This window comes from Scomber japonicus, chromosome 10, assembly GCF_027409825.1.
Source record: "Scomber japonicus isolate fScoJap1 chromosome 10, fScoJap1.pri, whole genome shotgun sequence".
NCBI lineage: Eukaryota > Metazoa > Chordata > Actinopteri > Scombriformes > Scombridae > Scomber > Scomber japonicus.
Window position 1 is genome coordinate 2,192,201 of NC_070587.1, and position 23,553 is coordinate 2,215,753.

Sequence of the window (23,553 nt, forward strand, 5' to 3'; positions counted from 1 at the left end):
AGATTGTATTGTCTTTGTGCAAAATGAAAATCAGAATAAAGGCGTATAATTAGGAGCAGGACTTATCTGGAGCCAGTTGAGCTCCACTGCTCACCTTACAAGAGTGATGAAGCCTCCAGTGCATTTACACAAATTACAATTCATAGTACTTTTTTTTTTTTTTTAATGTATCCAGTAAAGTTTCAGGAGCAGGACCACACCTAAACAGCACCTCTTTTCAGCTTTTCCTATAACACCAACCTAACCCTCTCCTTCTCTTTCGCTCTGGTATTCTGTATCCCTCCAATTCCCATGCTGCTCTTCCTGTTTCTCTTCTCCTTCATCTCTTGTATGGTCCTGAGGGAGTTTGCCTTAGCCCAGGCACTGCAGTGGATCCCCCCATGTAGCCTCCCCACACCACATCCAAGCAAGCAGGAGAACAATCCTCTTCAATCGTCTTAATAAATTCATTAAAATGCATCTTGTTAATAGTGTGGTGCTAGTAAAAATACATCTTACAACATGCCTGAAGGGGGATCATTAAGTTTCATTTTATTCCAAATTAACAACCTAATGCAAACATGTGTCGTCACTCTGCAGCCTCACTCGTGTCTTACATCTCATTCTCTACTTTTATAGAAAAACTCAATCGAAGCCTGCTGCTAACCTCCGACCAGGCAGGAGCCTAAAGGTTTTAAAAGGTGGGACAGTGTGTGGAGAGTTTCTCCTGACTGGCTGGAAAATGTGAGTGACAATTGATCCCTTCCCACTTAAGAGTTACTGGCCAACAGTGCAGTATTTTTATGGTGGATATCTGAGAGATGATACAGGAAAAGTGTGTAAATGTGTAAATCTTCTCAGGGTAAATATAAAATAAACAGTAAGTTAACATTACACAGACAGACAGAGATGCAGGCTAAAAGCTAAGCGAGTATGTGGCATTCTCCATCTGATTTGTAGTAATTACATAGTGGGCACAAATTAAAACCTTTGAGGGCCATTTATAATTTTAGATTGCATATTTCGTCTAATATTTGACACAGCGGGGGGCCCTGCACAAATGTCTTTAAGCCTTTCCAAATGAAGTGACGGCCTGGCCTGCAGATTTAAAAGTAATCATAGCGGTACCATAATTGAGAAGTGCTGTAGTGAGCACAATCAGATGTGATAATGCAATCATGTTCTCAAAATAGCCATTGATTAAGTGTTAGTTAAAGTCAGTCTATGGTTAAAGTTAATTACAGACAGAACGACTCCCCGTGAAATCTGTTCAGCCATTAAAAAATATCTCCAGAGGCATTGTTATATATTAGGTATCCAAACGCAGACAACAGATATACTATAATGGCCGAGAATAATCCAATGACTGACCAGAGCAACATGCAGCATCACCAGCAGCATTAAGTCATCGTTATAGAACAAAAGCTGGGGGGTTGGGTATAAAGGAGGATCATCACTACTACAAAATATTGATGCCCTGGCTGCCTCGTATCATTTTTTTCTGAGTGGGGTCCAGGCGCTGAAATGTAAATAAATCTATCAGGGCAAGGAGCTGGGGGCTCCAGTTACCACTCCTAACAATCAAGAGGCTTTTCATGCTGCCCTGGAGGGCCATTCCTGTAACGCTAGCACACTGGAGAGAGCCACAAATCATCATCTCTCCTATGCTCTCCCTCCCTCTGTCGCACCAGCCTCCTCCTGGTGTTCCTCCTCCTCCTCTTGGACTCTGGTCTTTCTTTTTCTCCTCCCTTTATCTATCTCTGTTTTACACTATCTCTCTCTCACACACACACACACACACACACACACACACACACACACACACAGAGAACACCACTGTCCTCCATTCCTCTGTTCTTTTTTCCTCCTTCCTTTTTCCTAGCACCTTCCTTTTTTCTCCTTAATGCTATTCATCATAACCTCCTCATGCTCCCTGCTCTCCCGCAGCTCTGCCTTTATATTCTCAATCCTCTTCTTGGTTCTTCACAGCTCCTGAACACTCCTTACCGAAGTTCACGCTACAATAAAACGACAGATGAGAGTGATGCTTACTACCACATTTATCAAAGATCTCAAACGTTATATGTCACTTATGTGTCAGAAAACCACATATCAACATTTCATGTTCACAAAGATACAGTCAATGTTGTTTTAAAAAGAGCCCTGAGCTCAAAATATTTCTGCTACCTGTATCTGCATATTTCACCCACTTCAATTTGTCTTTTGCTCAGTGCATTTGGTGATTTCAGCACATCAGAGGCTGTAGTAGCTTTTTAAAACATTTTTGATGGCAAGACACATCTGCTGTTGTATGTGATTCTATGTATTCTCACTCTGTTCCTCATTTTCTGTCATTACTCATCTATCCACTTAAAATGTAAAAATAGAAAAATAGAGATATGTAAACAAATAATTCATTTCATTTATAGACCTTTGAATGTGTAAATCAGTTGTTGCAACCAGAAACAAGAGTTAAACCCAGATGCTGGAAATATGATGAACAGTAACTCGAGCTGAGACTGAGTCAAGTGACTCACCAGAGCCTCAGTTTGTGTTTTGTAAAGAAGTGCTAGCTAATGATACCATGCCACCTATATCACTTATGTTGAGTTAGTAAATAAGCCCCATGATTTTCAGACTGGAGGCGTTTCGAGCTTGATTTAAAGAGACGGACATGTGGGCTGCTTGTCTAATTCTGACATACTGTCACAACCCTGCTGCATATACAGTACTATATGGCAGGAATTTAAATCTATCTATTAAATAATCTTGTTTCATATGCAGTTGTCTTTTATTGATTTTGAAGGGCTCAAAAATGAGTCCCAAGACTCTGTTGCATTTGATTATTTGAATCTGGTTGAAATGATCACTTAAACTCATGCAAATTGATTTTCTGATAGTCCAAAAAAAAAAAATTGAATGAATAGTCAAATCCGCATAGACCAAAACCAATTCGACTGACAAAATCCTAATTCAGGTACAAGCCTGAAAGTCTTTCATAATAAAGTTGTGATTTTGGTTTGAAGACAAACATTTATATCCCTTTTCCCCAAAATCATCATTTACAAATTGCTGTAAAATGTAGAAAACAAGTACATGTACAGTCTGAGTCACAAATGAGTGGAAAGCAAATTTATTTCATTATCCGTCATTTCAACAGACCACAGCTGTTTACCCCACACTACTCTTTTGTGCTGGCAAAATGGATTTGACAGAGTGCTCTTTTGAGAAACTTTCTGAAATAGTACACATAGGTGAGGGTGAAGAGGTTTTGTTAAGAGGTGAGAAAGGAGCCGGAGTCACTCGTATTGATTGACAGCCTTACAAAGCTTTTGCACACATCTTATCATCAATTAGGGCACTAAAAGTCTTACTTTGCCTCACATTTAAGCATTATGAAGACTGACAGGTGTTGAAGGTGAATGCCATCTTATTCCAGCCTTCACATAAATAACATCTGTACTACTACTGTACTGCTCCATGTTGAATGATGAGGCTATCTTCGTCCCCCTGATCAATGACGGCCTGAGTCTGTCATTGATCCGTCTGGCTGAGGCTTTGGGACTCGGCTTGGTCTGTTCTGACCCACAGAGGCCAGCCAGGTCAAGCCGGCCATGGCCATAGTTTGGACTGATACTGCCAGAGGTTAATATGGACCACGTAAACATGAAAATGTGACACCGAGTCCGGGAAAGATCATGTTTGGCATGTTGCCGCCAAATGACTGAATTATGAAAGAAGAGTTGGAGGGTTTTCTCACTGTTATTTTGGTCATTTTGCAAATATGTATTGTCTATATTTATTGTGCTTATGATTGAGCTCTTTTAAAGCACTTTACATTTTAATCTTTCATTTGCACTCTATGTCCTTTTAATGATTTTAAAGATAATTTATTATTTGATGCTGCAATCTTATTTTTAATGCTCTATTCTAGCATTTTATTTCTCTCTTTCTATTTTTCTGTACTTTGTTTTTATTACTCCTTTCCTTCCTTCCTTCCTCCTGTCCTTCCTTGACCTGAGGATAACAGGACGGTTAAAAAAAGTATGTTTATATATTTATGTTGCATGTTTTATGAATGGTCTGAATGAATTGTGGCTTTTTGCTTGGATAATATCAACAACAAAATTTACCAATTGAAACAATTTGAGAATGAAAAAAAAGAGTTTTGCTGGAAGTCACAATAAAAACTCCCATTTAGCACCATTGTTCTTTTTCTAAATGTTTAAAAAGAGGAAAATAATGATTAATGCATTTTTTTAAAAGGTTGTGTGAGTGCATCCGCCCCTTTTAATCCATTCAGAGCAGGAAGAAATCATTTTCGAAAATTATAACACTAATACTAATTTCCAGTGAGTGTAATTATTTTTATTAACTGGAAATACCCTCCAGGTTTTTACAAATATCAGATCATTGGTTCAACATGTGACCTCAGAAGAAGCGAACATGTGACTCCCATTATGCTTTTCAGGCCCCTTTGAACCCACCAGTAAGTAAAATAACATAAATACAGTCAGGGCATTTTTAAACTGAGCTAGAATACTATAACAAGTCAGTATCATGTTCAAGATCTTACTGTGATGTTAATATAGAGCAGAGGTGTCAAACTCATTTTCATTCAAGGGCCACATACAGACCAATTTGATCTCATGTGGGCCGGATCATTAAAAAGATGGAAGGAAAGAAGGAAGGAAGGAAGGAAATAAGGATATAAGAAGGGAAGGAAGGAGAGACAGGCAGAATGGAAGGAGGGAAGAAGGGTAGGAAAGAGAGATAGTGAAGGACAGACAGAAGGAAGGAACGGAGAAAGGAAGAAAGGAAGGAAGGAAGGAAGGAAGGGGGGAAAGGAAAGAAGGAAGGAAGGACGGACGGAGGAAAGAAGGAAGGGGGGAAAGGAAGGAAGGAAGAAAGGAAGAAAGGAAGTAAAGTGGGCCGGATTGGACCCCTCGGCGGGCCGGTTCTGGCCCACGGGCCGCATGTTTGACACCCCTGATATAGAGTATGTTAAATGTTTAGCACCCTCTGTAGGCTAATCATTGTTTTATAAATGTTTTGTGAAGATGTATATATCATGTCTAATGTTTAAAAATAAAATCCAAAGACACAGAATGAAGTAAAAGAAGCTGAGATGTGATGTGTGGCAGACAGGGGACAGCCATTCTCCAGGTTGAGAGCAGGATCTTGTGATTGGCCCCGGTCCAAACTGCTCTACACAAACTCGGACAACTCAGCTGATCGATGTCCAGCTGGATTGGAAGTGAGCCTATATCAGGGGTGTCAAACATGCGGCCCGCGGGCCAGATACGGCCCACCGAGGGGTGCAAACCGGCCCACTTTCCTTCCTGTGCTCTTTTCCTTCCTTCCATCTGTCCTTCCTTTTTTCCTTTCTTCGTCCTTCCTTCAATCTGTCCGTCCTTCCTTGCTTCCTTCTGTCCTTCCTTCAGTCTGTCCTTCCTTCCTTTCTTCTTTCCTTCCTTCCTTCTGTCCTTCATTCAATCTGTCCTTCTGTCCTTCCTTTAGTCTGTCCTTCCTTCCTTCCTTCCTTCATTCAATCTGTCCTTCCTTCCTTCTGTCCTTCTTTCAGTCTGTCCTTCCTTCCTTTCTTCTTTCCTTCCTTCTGTCCTTCATTCAATCTGTCCTTCCTTCCTTACTTCCTTCTGTCCTTACTTCCATTCTTCCATCTGTCCTTCCTTCCTTCTGTCTGTCTGTCCTTCACTATCTCTCTTTCCTACCTTTCTTCCCTCCTTCTTCCTGTCTTTCCTTCCTTCCCTTCTTATTTCCTTCTTTCCTTCCTTCCTTCTTTCCTTCCATCTTTTTAATGATCCGGCCCACATGAGATCAAATTGGTATGTATGTGGCCCTTGAATGAAAATGAGTTTGACACCTCTGGCCTGATATGTTCACAGCGTCTCTAGTCACATGACACAGACTGACATCCACTGAACCGTACATTTCATCCCGCTATTTGTGCCAACTTTGTGAATGTGGGGTTGTATGAGTATATATATATTCTGTGTGTGCTCTTTAACCTTCCTGTCATCCTCCCGGGTCAAATTGACCCCGTCTGTTTTGACTGTTCCTTCTTTCCTTCCTTCCTTCCTTCCGTCTGTCCTTCCTCCCTCCCTCCTTCTCTCTTTCCTCCCTTCCTTCTTTCCTTCCCCATCCCCCTTTCTTCTTTCCTTCTGTCCTTCCTCCCCATTACCTTCCTTCTTTCCTCTGTCCTTCCCTCCGTCCTTCCTTCCTTCCCTTCTGTCCTTCCTTCCTCCCTCCTTCATTCCTTTCCTCCTTCCTTCCTCCCTCCTTCATTCCTTTCCTCCCTCCTTCTCTCTTTCTGTCCTCCCCATTACCTTCCTTCTTTCCTCTGTCCTTCCTTCCTCTTTTCCTTTCTCCCTCCCTCCCTCCTTCCCTCCTTCCCTCGAGGACAACAGGAGGGTTAATCCATACCCATGTTACAATGCCAATTTGGACACACCACACAAAAACCATTCACCATCAATTTACTCTAATTACTGGCAGGCCTCTGGTGGGCCACCTCTCCCAGCACGATGTCCAGTCCCCATCCATCCTGGCAAAATGGCAGCTTTATAGCCTCTCTCCAGGATGGTCCCCCGTCAGTCAGTGGGATGGGGCAAGTCCTCGCCTAAACAGCGGGATACATCTGGTACATAAATTAAGATGTTGCCCAAGGGTTGTTAGTTGTGTTCTTAGACACTCACCAATTAAATAATTACCCTGCTGCTCAGGGTCTGTCTGTCCCCACTTACCCCAGTCAGGATATTGCTAATTACTGTAATGATAAGGATTTGTACAAGTTTTTTTTTTAACCCCTAAACAGGCAGCGTGGACCAGGAGATACAGACTCTTTAAGGAGCATGATTGGTTAAAGTGGTTGTTTAATTGTATATGTGCCTTTAATTGGTAGAATTAAAGCTTGTTGTAGGTTTATACTTTGATAGAAATGATAAAAAAATCAGTTTAGAAACTAGTATGTGTGATATTAATGAGCAGAATGTATCACTTTACTATGTTAAATAACACATTTAAGTGTTTTTACCATTATGACCATTTTATACCTTAATAAGGGCAAAGCATCCTGGTGGAGATACAACTCATAAAATCCAAAATATATTAAAAATATGAGTGGAAATGTTTTACTTTAGGTGTAAATGACATAACTAGTGACATCACATTAGGATTTTTTACATCTAATTTTCCACTCCTGCCTGTTTAAGGGTTAAAGTTTATGTAGTGTACGTATATTGTACATGAGTGGTTTGTTCTTCTATTGCAGTTGCTCATGCTTTGTATTGATGATTCAGCTGGAAAGTTAAAAGATGTTTGAAGATACATAAAATACTGTGCTTTGAATAAAAAAAAATGTGTCTAATATGATTTTTGATTAAGTTGTTTGAAATTCTTAAAATGACATATAATCCATCTCCCTTATTGCAAATCCAGAATATATAATTATGCAAATTATTTTAAAACCAGATGTCTCCCACTGAAAAGTCAATTTTCAGTGTATGTGCATTGCTTCAAGTTTCCACATCACACTTTCTACTTTCAGAAGATGAAGATGAAAACAGGCTTCTGGTGTCAAACTGTGCACATGCATCATTCTGCACAGTGAAGCTCAAACATTCAACTGAAGCAACAAGAAAAGAAACAACTTTTTTTTTTAGACTGAAAGGCAACTGTGGAAATAAATCTGTGCCATCTGCTTTTGAATATGAATTTCAAACACTGAATTTTTTTTTTCATTGAAATCAGACTTTGAATTTTGACTCTGAATTTTTTCTAATGTTTAAAAAAATTCAGTGTAAAAAAATTCAAATTCAAAAGCAGATGGCACAGATTTACTTCCATAGGAAACATTAAATAACAACCAACGCTCAAAAGTGCTGCTTACTGAAAAACATGCTCAGGACAAGCACCACACGAGTTACATTTATGGCTTAATGTGCATATGATGTGTATATTTTAACAATGAATCATGAATGCTTTACTCATGCAAAATAAAATGATTTGAAGTTGTAACACTGTCTAAATTCCCCCGAATCAAATAAAGAGCAGAGCCGGTATATTTAACTCTGATAAATCAGCATCTTGATGTAATCTGTAACCCAACAAATGAATGTAATTACTTGATGTCATGCCTTTTGGTCTCAGAAGAAATGTTAATTTACAACTGTTAGTTAGATATTTAACCCTTAAACAGACAACGTGCACCAGGAGATACAGACTCTTTAACCTTCCTGTTGTCCTCCCGGGTCCTTCCTCTGTCCTTCCTTCATCTGTCCTTCCTTCCTTCCTTCCTCTGTCCTTCCTTCCTTCCTTCCTTCCTCAGATCTAAGTTCAGCTGTTAGGGTAAATGTTCCCTCCTTCTGTCCTTTCTTCCTTTCTTCATCTGTCCTTCCTTTCTTTCTTCCTTCCTTCCTTCTTTCCTTCCTCCCTCCCTCCCTTCTTCCTCCCTCCTTCCTTTCCTTCCTTCTTTCCCTTCCTCCCTCCTTTCCTTCCTTCTTCCCTCCATTCCTTCCTACCTTCTTTCCTTCCTCCATCCTTCCTTTCCTTCCTTCTTCCTCCCTTGCTTCCCTCCTTTCCTCCCTTCTTTCCTTCCTTCCTTCCTTCCTTCTTTCCTTCCTTCTTCCCTCCATTCCTTCCTACCTTCTTTCCTTCCTCCATCCTTCCCTTCCTTCTTCCTCCCTCCTTCCTTTTCTTCCTTCTTCCTCCCTTCTTTCCCTTCCTCCCTCCTTTCCTTCCTTCTTCCCTCCTTTCCTCCCTTCCTTCTTTCCTTCCTTCCTTACTTTAGGTGCAAATGACATAACTAGTAAGGCCTGTTTAAGGGTTAATATTTAAAATCAGGCAGTTTAATCTGTTCTTTACACATTTTGATTTTGTGTTTTAGGAGAGGTGAATAAAGACACACACACACACCTCTACCTCTCGTATATGAAGCATTGATCCAAGCACACCACTTCAGCATGTGAAGAAATCCAAAGCTTGACAGGCCTGCTGTGCCTGGTTACGGTTGCTAAGCTATGATTGGATAATTGCTGTTTGGGGCTGTCATTTCTGCCTCACCTGAGGAGGACCTGAGTGTGCGACTCTCTGCAGCTGAGAGAAATTACAAAAGGCTTCAGTTCATCTGGTAATCAACTTTTTTTTTTTTTTTTTTTTTTTTTTTTTTTAATTGTTGTGTGTGATAGATCATAGGATATAAAAAATACATCATCATTACTGTGATAAGAGCGACAGAGCTGCTCTACTATCATGTAAAAGAATTTGGTCAATCTCTAATAACTAATAATGTGTCGAAGCCAGTGGTCTCCAACCCTGCTCCTGGAGAGCCCTGCATGTTTTAGGTATCTCCCCTCTCTAACACACCTGAGTCTAATAATTAATTCGTTATCATGCAGCTGAAACTTGTCAATGGGCTTGATAACACGTTTATTATTAGAATCAGGTGTCATAGAGAGGGGAGATACCTAAAACATGCAGGGCAGTAGCTCTCCAGGAGCAGGGTTGGAGACCACTGGTCTAAGCAGACTCCCTGAATTTCATTTAGTCACTTTTTGGTTGAGCTGCTGATGTGAACAAGAAGCTGCTGAGAGACCGCTGAGTGTCGAGTCTGTGCTCTGTGATCAGAATGGCAGATCAGCTGTTAGCAGCACCAGGAGGAGTCAGTGCAGCTCTTTTCAAGTCACACAGAACCAGTGAATCACCAGGAACCAGCAAGCTACAGTACAAGTGTGTGAGGGAGAAAACAAGTAGACATGTATATCTGCCAGAGGTGTTCACAAGTCATTTTTTTGCAAGTCCAAATCAAGTCTCAAGTCTCTGGTTAAGAGTCCAAGTCAAGTTTCAAGTCTCTCGCAAACACTAAATCAAATTCAAATTCTATAAGCTGTAAAATCCTCTATATAAGACAGTATTGATGATTGTTTCACTAGAATCTACAGCAATGTGATGTGGAATAAATCATTCAATTTCATAACTGTATTTTTCTTTAACAATGCTGTAAAATACAATAAAAGAAATATATCACACCAACAATGTATTTTGATAACAGGCACGCAGCACACAATATTGGATATAGGAGATTACAGGATGACATCTGATAATAAATTAAACTGATAAAATTACTGCCTGGATTACAGTTTTCATTTTATAGCTTTCTACAATGTTTTAATGTTTTCTATTGTTTCCAAAAGAGTGTTTTGTAAATCTAGAGAGAGGAGTGGTGAGAATATGTTGCTGTACAAAGGTTCAAGGTTAAGGTTTTTCAAAAGTTCAAATTCAGTTTTTCAGCTAAGAGCCATAAACTAAGACTTCGGAGGCAAAGTGCAGTTGAGTGCATTTGAGAAATGCTGCTGAAATAGAGGCAAACTGACAATATATATATATATATATATATCTGCAGCTCCCGTTGCTTTTCCGGCTGACTAAGACTGCTGGCCGCTGTGCACTTTGTTTTATTCACTCAAAATGCTGAACATTAAGAGATATTCTAATAGTTTTAACATACCTCGATGCAGCCGGGGCTCTTGAAGCTAACAAAGGATTGGAAATGGACTTTATGTAGCTGATATTAATTTGTAAAGTGTAACTCCACATTTGAGCTTTCTTACTTCCTCTTAGCAGAGTTCTTCTACTCTCCGCTATCTTTACGCTAATCAACTCACATCTGAGTAAAATACATTTATATTATGCATTTCCATTGTTACTGACTTTGTCTTAATACATATACGGCAAAAATAGTTTCTGAATCCTTTATATAGTCGTTCAAGTTTATATATTTTTTTATCAGAGATCAGAAGTGGTGTGTAATACAGTCAAACTTAACAAAAACACAAGTTAATGACTGCAGGTGACTGTGAAGGCCTGCCTACTGTAGCATATGATTCACACCATTTTGAATGCCATGAAAATGCCCCTCACTGTAGGGGTCAAGCATTGAGACCTGTACTGGTTTTTCCTTTCCTTTTCCCCCTGACTGCAGTGACTTGAAGCACAAGTGTTTATTAACATTTAATTTATTAGAACTACAATCTTTCACTAACCTAAACCAAACTGAACCACATGTGAGACTATACGCCTCCTGTCCATCCACTTTCCTACAAATTCAGTGAGACATTTAAATCTAAAAGTCCTCATTCATTCAAGAAAACACTGCCTATGAGTGTGTGTTTAGTAGGTTTATAGTATAAAATAATCACATTTCTAGAAGAACTACTCGATTCTTCTGTTATTTCCAAAGTAACTGCTGTTCCTGTTCACACCGCCTGACTGGAAAAGCCTAAAATCATAGCGCTGTGGTTAATGATTATTGGTTTTCCTGGTGCATCACTTTATGTACACAAGGAAAGATTAATCACCGTCAAAGGCTTTTTGTATGTGGTCATAATTCATGTAAACCAGCGGTCGGCAACTGGCGGCCCACAGGCCAAAACTGACACACAGCATTCTGATAAACTGAATTGTGTCTCTTTTTTTTTTAATACAACGGGCCGCATGTACTGGACTGCCTTGCTTTAATAGCCATGCTATTTGTGGTAAAAAAGAGGTAGACTGCACCTGGTGCTGAAATGGCCGACATGCGGTGTGTAGTGAAGAAAGAAGAAAACCCCCCCAGTGTAAATCATTGACTGTGAACCATTCAAGGCAGAAATACTGTGCTGCTGTTCTGTATAAAAGGTACAGAGCTGGCTGCAGAGTGTAGTCACAGAGCCGGATCAACGCTGGCATGGTGGGACAGGGTGCTGACGCTGTGGTGTTAGCATCTGTGGTCGAGTGAGTTTGAGAGTGAATGAAGACGAGGGAGCGCCTGCAGTGAGGAAGCCTGTGAATCAGATCAATAAAACATTATTTTCTGATTGTTTCACAGCGTTTATGTTCAACAGCACAACAACAGCTTTGCTCAAAAATTGTTTCATTTTATGAAAAACACACAAAAAAGCAGAATCTGCGTGATTGTGGTATTATATGACTTGAGGTCACTGATGCGTAACAATCATTTTGAGTAAAAGTATATCAAATAATTAGGTTAGGCTCTACAGGTGGTGACACATTTAGCCCAAACAAAAAAAAAACATGTTTGAGTGAACACACATTAACCCTCCTGTTGTCCTTGAGTCAAGGAAGGAAGGGAGGGAGGAAGAAGGAAGGAAGGAAAGGAGGGAGGGAGGAATGAAAGGAGGAAAGGAAGAAGGAAGAGAAGGAGGGAAGTAAAGGATGGAGGAAGGAAAGGAGAGAGGAAAGAAAGAGAGAAGGAGGGAAGGAAGGAAGAAGGAAAGGAGGGAGGAAGGGGGGAAGGAAGAAGGAAAGAAGGAAGGAAGGGAGGGAGGGAGGGAGGAAGGAAAGGAAGAAGGAAGGGAAGTAAAGGAGGGAGGAAGGAAAGGAGAGAGGAAAGAAAGAGAGAAGGAGGGAAGGGAGGAAGAAGGAAAGGAGGGAGGAAGGAAAGAAGGAACAGTAACAGATTGTAGAAGTTGATCCTTTTTCTTCTCTCTCTCTTTGTTTGACTGTCGCTCTCTTGCTCTGCCACCCCCCTCCCTCCCTCCCTCCCTCCCTCCCAGCAGTCACATCTCCAGCTCATATCCATGTTTACAAAGAGCTGCTCTCCATTATCCTAATTGAAAAATTAGAGCAAAGTGCCACTTTATTCACAATACACACGGCCATAACCCTTCTATTCATATTGTGCACTGCAGTTCAACCTGAGGCGACAGACAATACTTCAGTATTTCTGCAATGAGATGACAAAAGTAATAGAGAGAACTCTTCAAGTGTTTTACTTTTACATTTTATAACTTGGTGTATTTTCTTAAAGTTTAAAAAAAAATGAGCCAGAATCTGATAACACACATGCAAACCCTCAGAAAACACATGTCCTCAAACATGTGCAAAGAGAGGTCGAGATGAGTCATCTGGTTACAATCATTTTTATAAACACACACACACACACACACACACACACACACACACACACACACACACACACACACACACACACACACACACACACACACACACACACACACACACACACACACACACACACACACACACACAGAAACATGTTTACATCACTTCAGAGGACACTACCTTGACAGAACCTTAAACTAACTTCAACTTCTAAAATGAAAGTTTTACATTAAGAGGACTTTAACCGTCGTGTCGTCCTCCCGGGTCAAATTGACCCTGTCTGTTTTGACTGTTCCTTCCCTCCTTCCTTCCTTCTTTCCTAATTTCCTCCATCCTCCCTTCCTTCTTTCCTTTCCTCCCTCCCTCCTTCCTTCCTTCCTTCTTTCCTGATTTCCTCCATCCTCTCTTCCTTCTTTTCTTCCTTCCTTCCTCCCTCCTTTCCTTCCTTCCTTGCTTGACTCGAGGACAACAGGAGGGTTAAACAGATTTATGTCCCCACAACATGAAGAACACACACACGCACACGCACACGCACACGCACACACACACACACACACACACACTTCCCAGAACTGTCTTTGTCTGTACATGGGAGGCATTTTGTGACTGATGCATCATCTAGGTTTAGGTCTACTAATGACAGAAGAAGAGGTTTATGGAATATGCCTTCTGCAGCTCTGGGAAAAGTCAATAATGCAATGAAACACACAGCGGGAACATTATAATGGTGTACCGCTCTCATTCTGTGTGTCACCACAAGTTATTAGTGGAAAATAAAGTACAAATACAACGTATGATTCAGGCATGGCGGATATAACTGATAGAGAAAAACAACAGCCAGCAGAGGAGACGGAGAATATCTGAAACATCCACATAGTAACTCTCATCAGACCCTGTTCCTTCTTTCCTTCTTCCTTCCCTCCTTCCCTCTTCCTTCCCTCCATCCTTCCTCCCTCCCTCCCTCCTTTCCTTCCTCCCTCCCTTCCTTCCCTCCTTCCTTCCTCCTTCCCTCCTTCTCGCTTTCCTTCCTCCCTCCTCCTTTCCTTCTTCCTTCCTTCCCTCCTTCTCTATTTCTTTCCTCTCTCCTTTCCTTCCTTCAACCTTTACTTCCCTCCTTCCCTTCCTTCCCTCCCTCCTTTCCTTCCTCCCTCCCTCCCTTCCTTCTTTCCTTCTTCCTTCCCTCCTTCTCTCTTTCCTTCCTCCCTCTCTCCTTTCCTTCTTTCTTTCTTCCCTCCTTTCCTTCCTCGCTCCTTTCCTTCCTTCTTTCCTCCCTCCTTTCCTTCCCCCCTCCTTTCCTTCTTCCTTCCTTCCCCTTCTCCTTTCCTTCCTCCATCCCTTACCTCCCTCCTTCCCTTCCTTCCTTCCTTCTTCCCTCCTTCCTACCTCCTTTCATTCCTCCCTCCCTTCCCTCCTTGACTCAAGGACAACAGGAGGGTTAAAATCTTTTATAGTATCTCATTTGTACAGCAGTGCAGTTTTTATGAGATACAGATACAGTCTAATGTGTCAAACACCTTTTTCATTATGAAGAGTAATTATTCTCATTATAACGAGAATACACACTTGATTTAATTGAATAAGCATATTGTTATAATGAGTCATAATTAGAATAATTCGCTCAATATAAGAAGTAGACTTATACCTACAAAACCTTTAGTTATAATGTAATATCTAATTATATCAAGAAAATGATCAAGAGTGTGGTTATTGCATGATGGCAGCATTCTTTACTCTAATGTTTCTCTTCTTTTTCTATAGTGATGTATAAACTATGGTGATCTATCTATCTATCTTGCAACAGGTAACATCTGGATGCATGGGGACATAAAATCTGGTTGATAATCATTTGCTATTTAAAAATAAAGTTATTTTAAGGGTGCAGTTTATTGATGAGATATTGCAAGGTGCTTTTTTAATTTAAATTGGATTCTCTTTTACTATCCATCCACTTAGTTGCTGTATCTTTAGTCATTGTCAGCTAGGTCTTCTGTTCTTGAACTATTATGGAAACTATTTCTGACACTGCAACGAGAGGGAACAAATGACTTTGAAGGCTGAATGTGGTGAATGTAAAACTGTATTGAGTCTGAAAGCAGGGGAAGGAGGAAAGTAGGGTTCTGTTGAGGAAAGGTACAGACACAGACAGGGTATCATTAATTTTTCTGCCCAGTTTCTTTTATAAAGAGACCATAGCTTATGAACTGCTGTCATTCAACCTTGGCGTGCAACTAATGCTGAATGTTTTCAAGAGCTTTGGAAACACTGATGCAACCAGAGCGACCGGTAGAGAGATAAAGGATGGCAAAAGAGAAAGGAAAAGAGTTACATCCTTCCAATAAGCTCTGCAAATTAAACATCAACATCATTTGTAATTGCCCTCCAGACTGACACATATAAGCATGATTTCTGATCTGATGCCCCTATCAGTAGGACATCATTTGCTAAATTATTAAAAATCACTTAGAGTCACTCACTACCAAAGCCAAGGAGCGTATTGTCAACTAACGACATTACTAGCTGTAAGACAAATCTGGGCTGAAGAGGGACACTGCATAAGAGCCATTCCTGTGTCTCTGGATAGCATTACTGTACGTTCGCCAAATTCATGTATTTGTTGTTGACCTCCTGTTGTCTGAAGTCAGTGTAACATAGTGGCCAAACTGTGTAATTACAACTTCCAGGTCTGTCACATGATGCACACTGGCCTAAAAAGCTCCCCCCCCCCCTCATTCACAATCACTGGAGATAAGAAGGATGAGCTTTAAAACAGTGAATACATTTTTCTGAGCATCTCAATCCCTCAACAAATGACTCATGATATTATTAGATCTATTTATTATTCATTAGCATTTGGAAAAACCTAAAAGAACTGTATGATTAAATAATTTTAGCCCCATTCAAGTAAACGTGGACAAAAACGAATGAGGCAAGGCAAATTAAGAGAGAAGGGCCAGAGACACCGAGCAAAGAGAGACAACTGTAACAGAGACAGATAGATGGCATGAAGACAGGGAGCAAGACAGCAGAGACTTTTTTGTTCATTAGCTCCTGAGCTAACTGCTGCTGTCTCACCCCCCCTGCTCATACCACAGCTCCTCAGGTTTCTGCTCATCTGCATGAGCCTCTTGGAGGCCTCTGGTGTCCACAGCCTGGGCTACTAATGATGGGCTGAGACGGGCTGATCCGATTACACACTCACATAAAACTTCTCCTCTCGCTTACTTCAGCCCATTGATTCTGGGTTTACCCCTGTGATCTGCTCACACACACACACACACACACACACACACACACACACAGACAGAGGCCCACACACAGACACTTACACATTATTCCCTGAAAATGAGCAAATAAGCACAAATACAGATACATGCATCTACACAAACACACACACACACACACATCTGAATATGTACATGTTCACCCAAAAACAAATCAGCAAACACACACAGCCAGGGACCACACACACACACACACACACACACACACACACACACACACACACACACACACACACACACACACACACACACACACACACACACACACACACACACACACACACACACACACACACACACACACACACACACAGGTCTGGGCATTAATGACTGGGTGGTGTTGATCCAGCCACGGATGCAAATGGAAAATAAGATGGGGGAGGTAATGATGTAAAAAAGACGAGTGGAGATGAGATGAAGAATTTGAGACAGCTACACCCAACACCGTTGTTTTGCTTGGTGGTGTATCGATCAGGGAGGAGAGGATTTTGTCCGACGAGGGGTTGGGGGGGGCTACGATGTCCTGATCTGTAGATAAAGACAGTGTAGCATGTGATGGCTTACACAGAGTCCCTTCTCTATATCTTGTTCCATCAGCTTGTCCTGAACTGTACTCCATCTGATAAGAGACAGCTGACATGTGCTCTCGTAGAGCTCGCTGGATAGCGTATGGCATGAACCATGTGACCTGGGTGAGAGCTGATTTCCCCTTTTTTCAGGCCATCTGAACATCTCGAAACCCTTTTAAGATTGTTTTTTTTATGCAATGCAATGTTCTCAAACTAAGCAATTCCAGATATTACACATGCTATAAATATTCTCTGCACTATTTTGGTATTATCTTGTTTTGATTTTAAGTTAAAAAGGTAATAACATAGAAAGCAGTGATGAAGTCGCATTAACCCTTTATTGGGCAAATAATTATATTTGGTAACTTCTGTAAATATCTCAAAATATCCTTCCTTCCTTCCTTCCTTTCCTTTCTCCCTGCCTTCTTTCTTCCCTTCCTCTTTTCTTTTCTCCCTCCCTCGTTCCTTATTTCCTCCGTCCTTGCTTCCTTTCCTTCCTTCCATCTGTCCTTCCTACCTTCCTCTCTCCCTCCTTCTCTACTCCCTTCCTTTCCTTCCTTCCATCTGTTCTTCCTCCCTCCCTCTCTCCTCCCTTCCTTCTTTCCTTCTTCTTCCTTCCTTCCTTCTTCCCTCCCTCCTTCTCTTTCTTTTCTCCCCCCTACCTTCCTTCCTTCCTTCCTTCCTTCCTTCCATCCTTCCATCCTTCCTTTCCTCCCTTCCTTTCAATGAGTGTCCTATAAAGGGTTAAAGTGAGAAAAAAAATCATTACTTCCCGCTAACAACAGTGGTAGATGAATCTGTTCATCATACACAGGTTGGAGGATGTTTATCACTGCGGTCTTTCAACCAACTTTGAGAAATGGTAAAATAAAAGTTTTTTTGTTACCAACTTTTTTTTTGGGTTCAGCAGCATGTTGATCGTCCACACGTCATTGCCAGTACTCCTGGATGCTCTGCAGTCCAGGAAATAAATGGTCCCCAAGTGGCTTGTTTATAATGTGAAGATGCTCAGATACTATTAGTCACCTCAGTCCTTTTCCTGTAGTCGTGGAACATCTATTATGAAAGGAAGTCCTAGTGATTTTACAGGAAACCTATTATGCTTTTCTTTATTTTCATATATAACGTCACAATGTCCGATGTTAATATTAAATGTAGTCAAAATGTCAAATACTGAAGTAAATGTATGAAGAAGTAATGTAAAAAGAAGTGGCTTCAGGCTGTTATGAACGCTCAGTTTCTGATATTTTTTCTACTTTCAGCCGGGATCAACTTTCTTTGTATGGTCATCTGCTCCATACACATCGTGGAAGTTCCCTGCTCCACTCCACCAACATTATTGCTTTCTTCTGTTATTTTTGGGTTGTGACACTGAGCCATGTCTCAAGTTGGGCTGTTATTCCGTCAGTTTGTCCATTACACAGCAGGGCACAGAAAAATAACTTGTTTACCTGTTCAAGGTGTGCTGATCATCTGCAGCTCTTCGTCAAACATCGTCATCATCACTATGGCTGTTTCTTCTTGCATTATTTCTAACCAATCTGCTGAACAAAGGAATCATCCTTATGTTCCCCGGGTCCTATGTTCCCCGGGTCCTATGTTCCCCGCTTTGTATGTGACCGGGGAACATAGATCCTGTCTACAGTTAGCCAGTTAGCTATGTTAGCAGTCGAGTTAGCCGTCGAGCTAGCAGCCGAGTTAGCCGCGATCGGGGAACATAGGACCCGGGGAACATAATACCCGGGCAACATAGGTACGCTCCCCTTTTCCTGCATTGAGGTTCTGCTAAGGTGAGTAAATTGTCTATATAACTATTTGATGGATTGACAATTTACAGACATTCATGTTTATGATCCATCCATGTTTCCATTTAGCACCCTCATGAAGTCAACATATACATTTTTTGAAAATAGCTAAAAACATTTACAACTGTACATTGTATTTAGTGCTAAATAGCAAATGTTAGTATGCTACCATGCTAAACTAAGATGGTGAATATGGTAAATATTATTAATGTGAACACATTACCATATTGATGTTGGTATTTTTAGGCACAAATGATCCAATTTAATCAGAATAACAAATATAATATGTCAAAACTAGACTTAGCCAAGATGTCATACAGTCACAAGAAATGTTATTGTCTCTATAAAATTGGTTGAAGGAAAACTTAAAGACTATATTTTTATTAAAACACACACAAACATAATCTTAATGCCCATTTTCATTAATTATAGTATCAACAGATACAGATTTTTTTTTTCTTTTTCATATTTAATTGAATTAATTTGAAATGAAATGTACCTCATCATTGGTGCAATGGTAGACCAATTCCATATGGAACTTGAGTATGGTGACTATTTTTGTGATAATAAAAGTTGTAGGTGCACATTTTTTTTAGCAGGGCCACAAGCCGCAGCTGCAATAAAGAAAAATTCAAGTCCAACTAACGACAGGGTCATTACTTTGGAAAATGTACTTGCGCATTTAGAAATAATAAAAAAAAAAACTCCTCAACCTCCTGTTGATCCACTCAAGGCCTCCACTGCCCATAGGAGAGCAGAGAGGACAGGCTTTAAAAACAGGCTCAATGAGAATAATGGGTATGTTACTGAGGTACTCCAGTGATTTCGTAGAGTACATCCAAAACTTTTGAGGACTCATAAGAGGAAGACAAGCAGTCATTAATGCCCCTAATATTGGTCAAGCTCCAAAAAAACTGGCATCATCAGGGTTATTTTTCCAACTTTAAAAATCTCCCTTTCAAGCTGCAGAAGACTTTATACAACAGGCTGAGTACACATTTGATAAATACACTTCTATGAGACACCTTCAGAGTGTGCCAGAGTGTGTGAGCAGAGGCACGTAATCAACTCGCATCATCTATCTGCTCATATGAGAGGATACATTTGGGAAATTAAAATAATAGAACATTTAAAATTAAAATAATACAAAACAACGTCAGCAGAAGGTGCAGAATTTATGCTCAACCTTTAACCCTCCTGTTGTGTTTGAGTCGAGGAAGGAAGGGAGGAAGAAGGAAGGAAAGGAGGGAGGGAGGGAGTAAAGGAAAGAAGGCAGGGAGGAAGGAAGGAAGGAGAGAGAGAGAGAGGAAGGAACGACAGAAGGAAGAAAGGGGGATGAGGAAGGAAGGAAGGGAGGAAAGGAAATAAGGAAGGGAGGAAGGAAGGACGGAGGAAAGAAGTAAGTAAGGAAGGAAGGTAGGAGGGAGGGAGGAAAGGAAGGGAGGAAGGAAGGACGGAGGAAAGAAGGTAGGAGGGAGGGAGGAAAGAGAGAAGAAGGAAAGAAAAAGAGAAGGAGAGAGGAAGGACAGAAGGAAGGAAGGAAGGAAGGAAGGAAAGAAGGAACAGTCAAAACAGATGGGTCAATTTGACCCGGGAGGACGACATGAGGGTTAAAATACAAGTAGAGAAGAGCTTACAAAACAAAAAAACTGTAATATTGATAGTTTATGTCTGAGCTAAACTGTGACAAACTGCCCCGTTTAATTTCCCCACAAAGATACTGAAATCATTTAAAAAGAATGTACTAGATCGACATACGAATGTAAGACAATCCATTATATCAGTGTTCTGTTCACATGAGAAATGTTCAGCAAATGGAAGTGAATGCAACACAGACTACATACAAGCATGGAAGCTATGTGCATTTACCACTTAAAGTGTAAAGCCTTTCCTTGTACTTGGTCCAAAAGAGCTTTTACTCACCCGCTCATTCTCTTGTTACGCACTCTCTTTGCCCTCCCCTCCCCTCTCTTTCTCTCTCTCTGTCTGTTTCTCTCTCTCTGTCTCTCTCTCTCTGTCTCTCTCCGTCTCTCTCTCTCTGTCTCTCTCCGTCTGTCTCTCTCTGTCTCTCTCTCTATCTCTCTCTCTGTCTCTCTCTCTATCTCTCTCTCTCTATCTCTCTCTCTATCTTTATCTCTCTCTCTCTATCTCTCCCTGATGTTGCGCATAAATATGAAATTGATTGATTATTGTTTAAGGGTCTGACAGAAGGGAAGACTCTTCCTCTCAGCATGTGCTTAACCCCTCTGCGAACCCTTGCTGCACAGATATACTATAAATACTTTCTATTTTATACTTACTAGCACAAATGCACCCATTAGTTTTGATAACCTTGAAAATCTTTTCAATTATTTTTTCTTGATAACTTTTTTCTGCTTGAATGCCTCTATTGGCAGTGAACAGCAAGACAATAATTTGGCCGTGCCATCGTAAACTGTTGGGAAAAGACGTTTTTTGGATGTGAGTTTAGGAAAAGATAATAGTCTTGGTTAAGATAAGCACTTTATTAAGGTTAGGGAACCATTGTGGTTAAAATTAGGGAACAAGGGATGCTAATTATCAACGTTATTTAATTTCCTCCTTTGTATTTTGGTCATATTTACTGCAGCCATAGGGGGCATCTGTCATGTAATCAGAAATATACATTGTTTTAAGGCAGAGGTGTCAAAGTCATCTTCATTCAAGGGCCACATACAGCCCAATTTGATCTCATGTGGGCCAGACCACTAAAAGGAAGGAAGGACGGAAGGAAAAGAAGGAGAAGGAAGAAAATACAGGAAGGAAAGATGGAAGGAAGAGAAGGGAAGACAAGAAGTAAGGAAGTAAGGAAGGGAGGAAGGCAGGAAGGGAAGAAGGGAAGAAGGACAGATGGAAGGAAGGAAGGAAAAGAAGATCGGAAGGAAGGAATGAAGGAAGAAAGGTAGGAAGGACAGATGGAAGGAAGGAAAAGAGGAAGAAGGAAACTGGGCCGGATTGGACATCTCGGCGGGCCGGTTCTGGCCCACGGGCCGCATGTTTGACACCCCTGTTTTAAGGCATTAATGACTGATCCTGTCATTTTTTCATGGGAAGACAGTCTCGGACAATATGGGATTGACTCAAAATATTGGTGTAACAAATGGCAAATATGGCAAAGTCAGACAGACAGTACTTAGTAGAATCAATTAAATTAGTTGACAATAAGAAAATATATGGCCAACCTTCTTATCTAATCTTACTGTATGGGTGGATTGAGATAATGAGGCTATGCTCCGTGCATTTGCATGTTGGTGATTGTGGGCCAAGAAGAGAGATAAAGAGAGGAAGTAAGGGACACGTGGTGGAGATACGGCTGCTGGTAACATGGTCAAGTCCATAAAACAGGATGCAACAGTGACTGTGTCTGTTGCCTGTCAGTGGGAATCCTGACCAGCGTATTTATATATGACGTGACAGCGGGAGATTGATTCAAAAGCCAAGTGTCGCAATTAACCCCTTCTATGACCATCAATCACAGTAATGCATAAAAACAGTAATCTAATTAAATACCCAGAGAGAAATGAGGCCATTATTATCTGTCAAATGGCCACTATTTCCAAATGATGTGAGGTTGAGAATTGTCATATGGCTCGTAGGAAATTAGATTGTCTGTAAATTAATTGTGCAAATTCAAATAAGGAGAGGGAGAGACAGAAATAAGCATGATTTGGTCACTTTTGAATAGACTGCATTATTTGGAAATCAGGACACAAAAGACAGGGTGAAGTCATGCCATATACTATATAGTCTTAGCACAATATATGAAGATGTTTTTTCCTTAAACAAAGGATTGGAAATATATCAGCCATGGTATTTTATAAAAAGCAGAACATCTTAGTTAAGTGTTATTTGTAATCATGTAAGAATATGTGACATTTCTCAGCTGAGTGATATCTCATTGAATAAAAAACTCTTCACATTATGTCTCATATCCATCTATTGTTTAAAGAACAAGTATATTTCTATGGATGTTTTACTGTAGTTGTCAACTTTATAAAGTTAACAACTACCTCTGAAGGAAGCTGATGATGTGTGTATAGGTGGTAAAAATGACTTGATTGATTATTGTTTTATAAAGACTTATTGTGTCCCACCTCACAGCTGGTTTATGGAGACTCATTAAAGCATGATTGCACTGCTGTCTACAAAGTTTTAAACATAATGATTATATATATAAATGAAAAACAGAAAGTACCTACATTCTTTATTGCTGTGATTTATATCTCAATGTTGAAAGCATGAAGAAGACTACCGCCATGCTAAGAGCTAAATGAGGCTGTACTTGACAGGGGAGACATGGAGGAGTGCTACAACCTTGAAGATGATGGTTGCCTGACTGATGGGGGGGAGCTATGTTTACTGCTTGCTTAAGTAGAAGTACAGGCTCTGAAATGTACTTAAACACAAAAGTAAAAATACTGTCAATGATACACTATACCTACTTATACACTATATACAAAAAAAAAGAAAAAAAAAGATCAGTTGTCTAGCACTCAATCATAAGCTCAGGAGAAGAGAAATGTTTTTAACCTGGATTTAAAAATGATTTCAGTTCTGCTGGTAGTTTGTTCCAGTTGTGTAAAAGCTGCTTCATCATGTTTAGTTTGAACTCTGGGCTCAACTATCTGACCTGAGTCAGTAGATCTCAGAGCTCTGGGCTCAACTATCTGACCTGAGTCAGTAGATCTCAGAGCTCTGGGCTCAACTATCTGACCTGAGTCAGTAGATCTCAGAGCTCTACTGGGTTTATATTCTACTAACATGTCATTCATGTATTCTGGACCTAAACCATTCAGTGATTTGTAGACCAGTAGCAGAACTTTAAAGTCTATTCTCTAGCTGACTGGGAGCCTATAGATATGTGTATAGATACGTGGAAAATCTACTTTAATAAAGTAAGAAAGTACAAATATTTCATTAGTTCTCATCTCTGTAATTAGTAGACGATTGAGATAATTCATTGGACAAGTTACTACTATT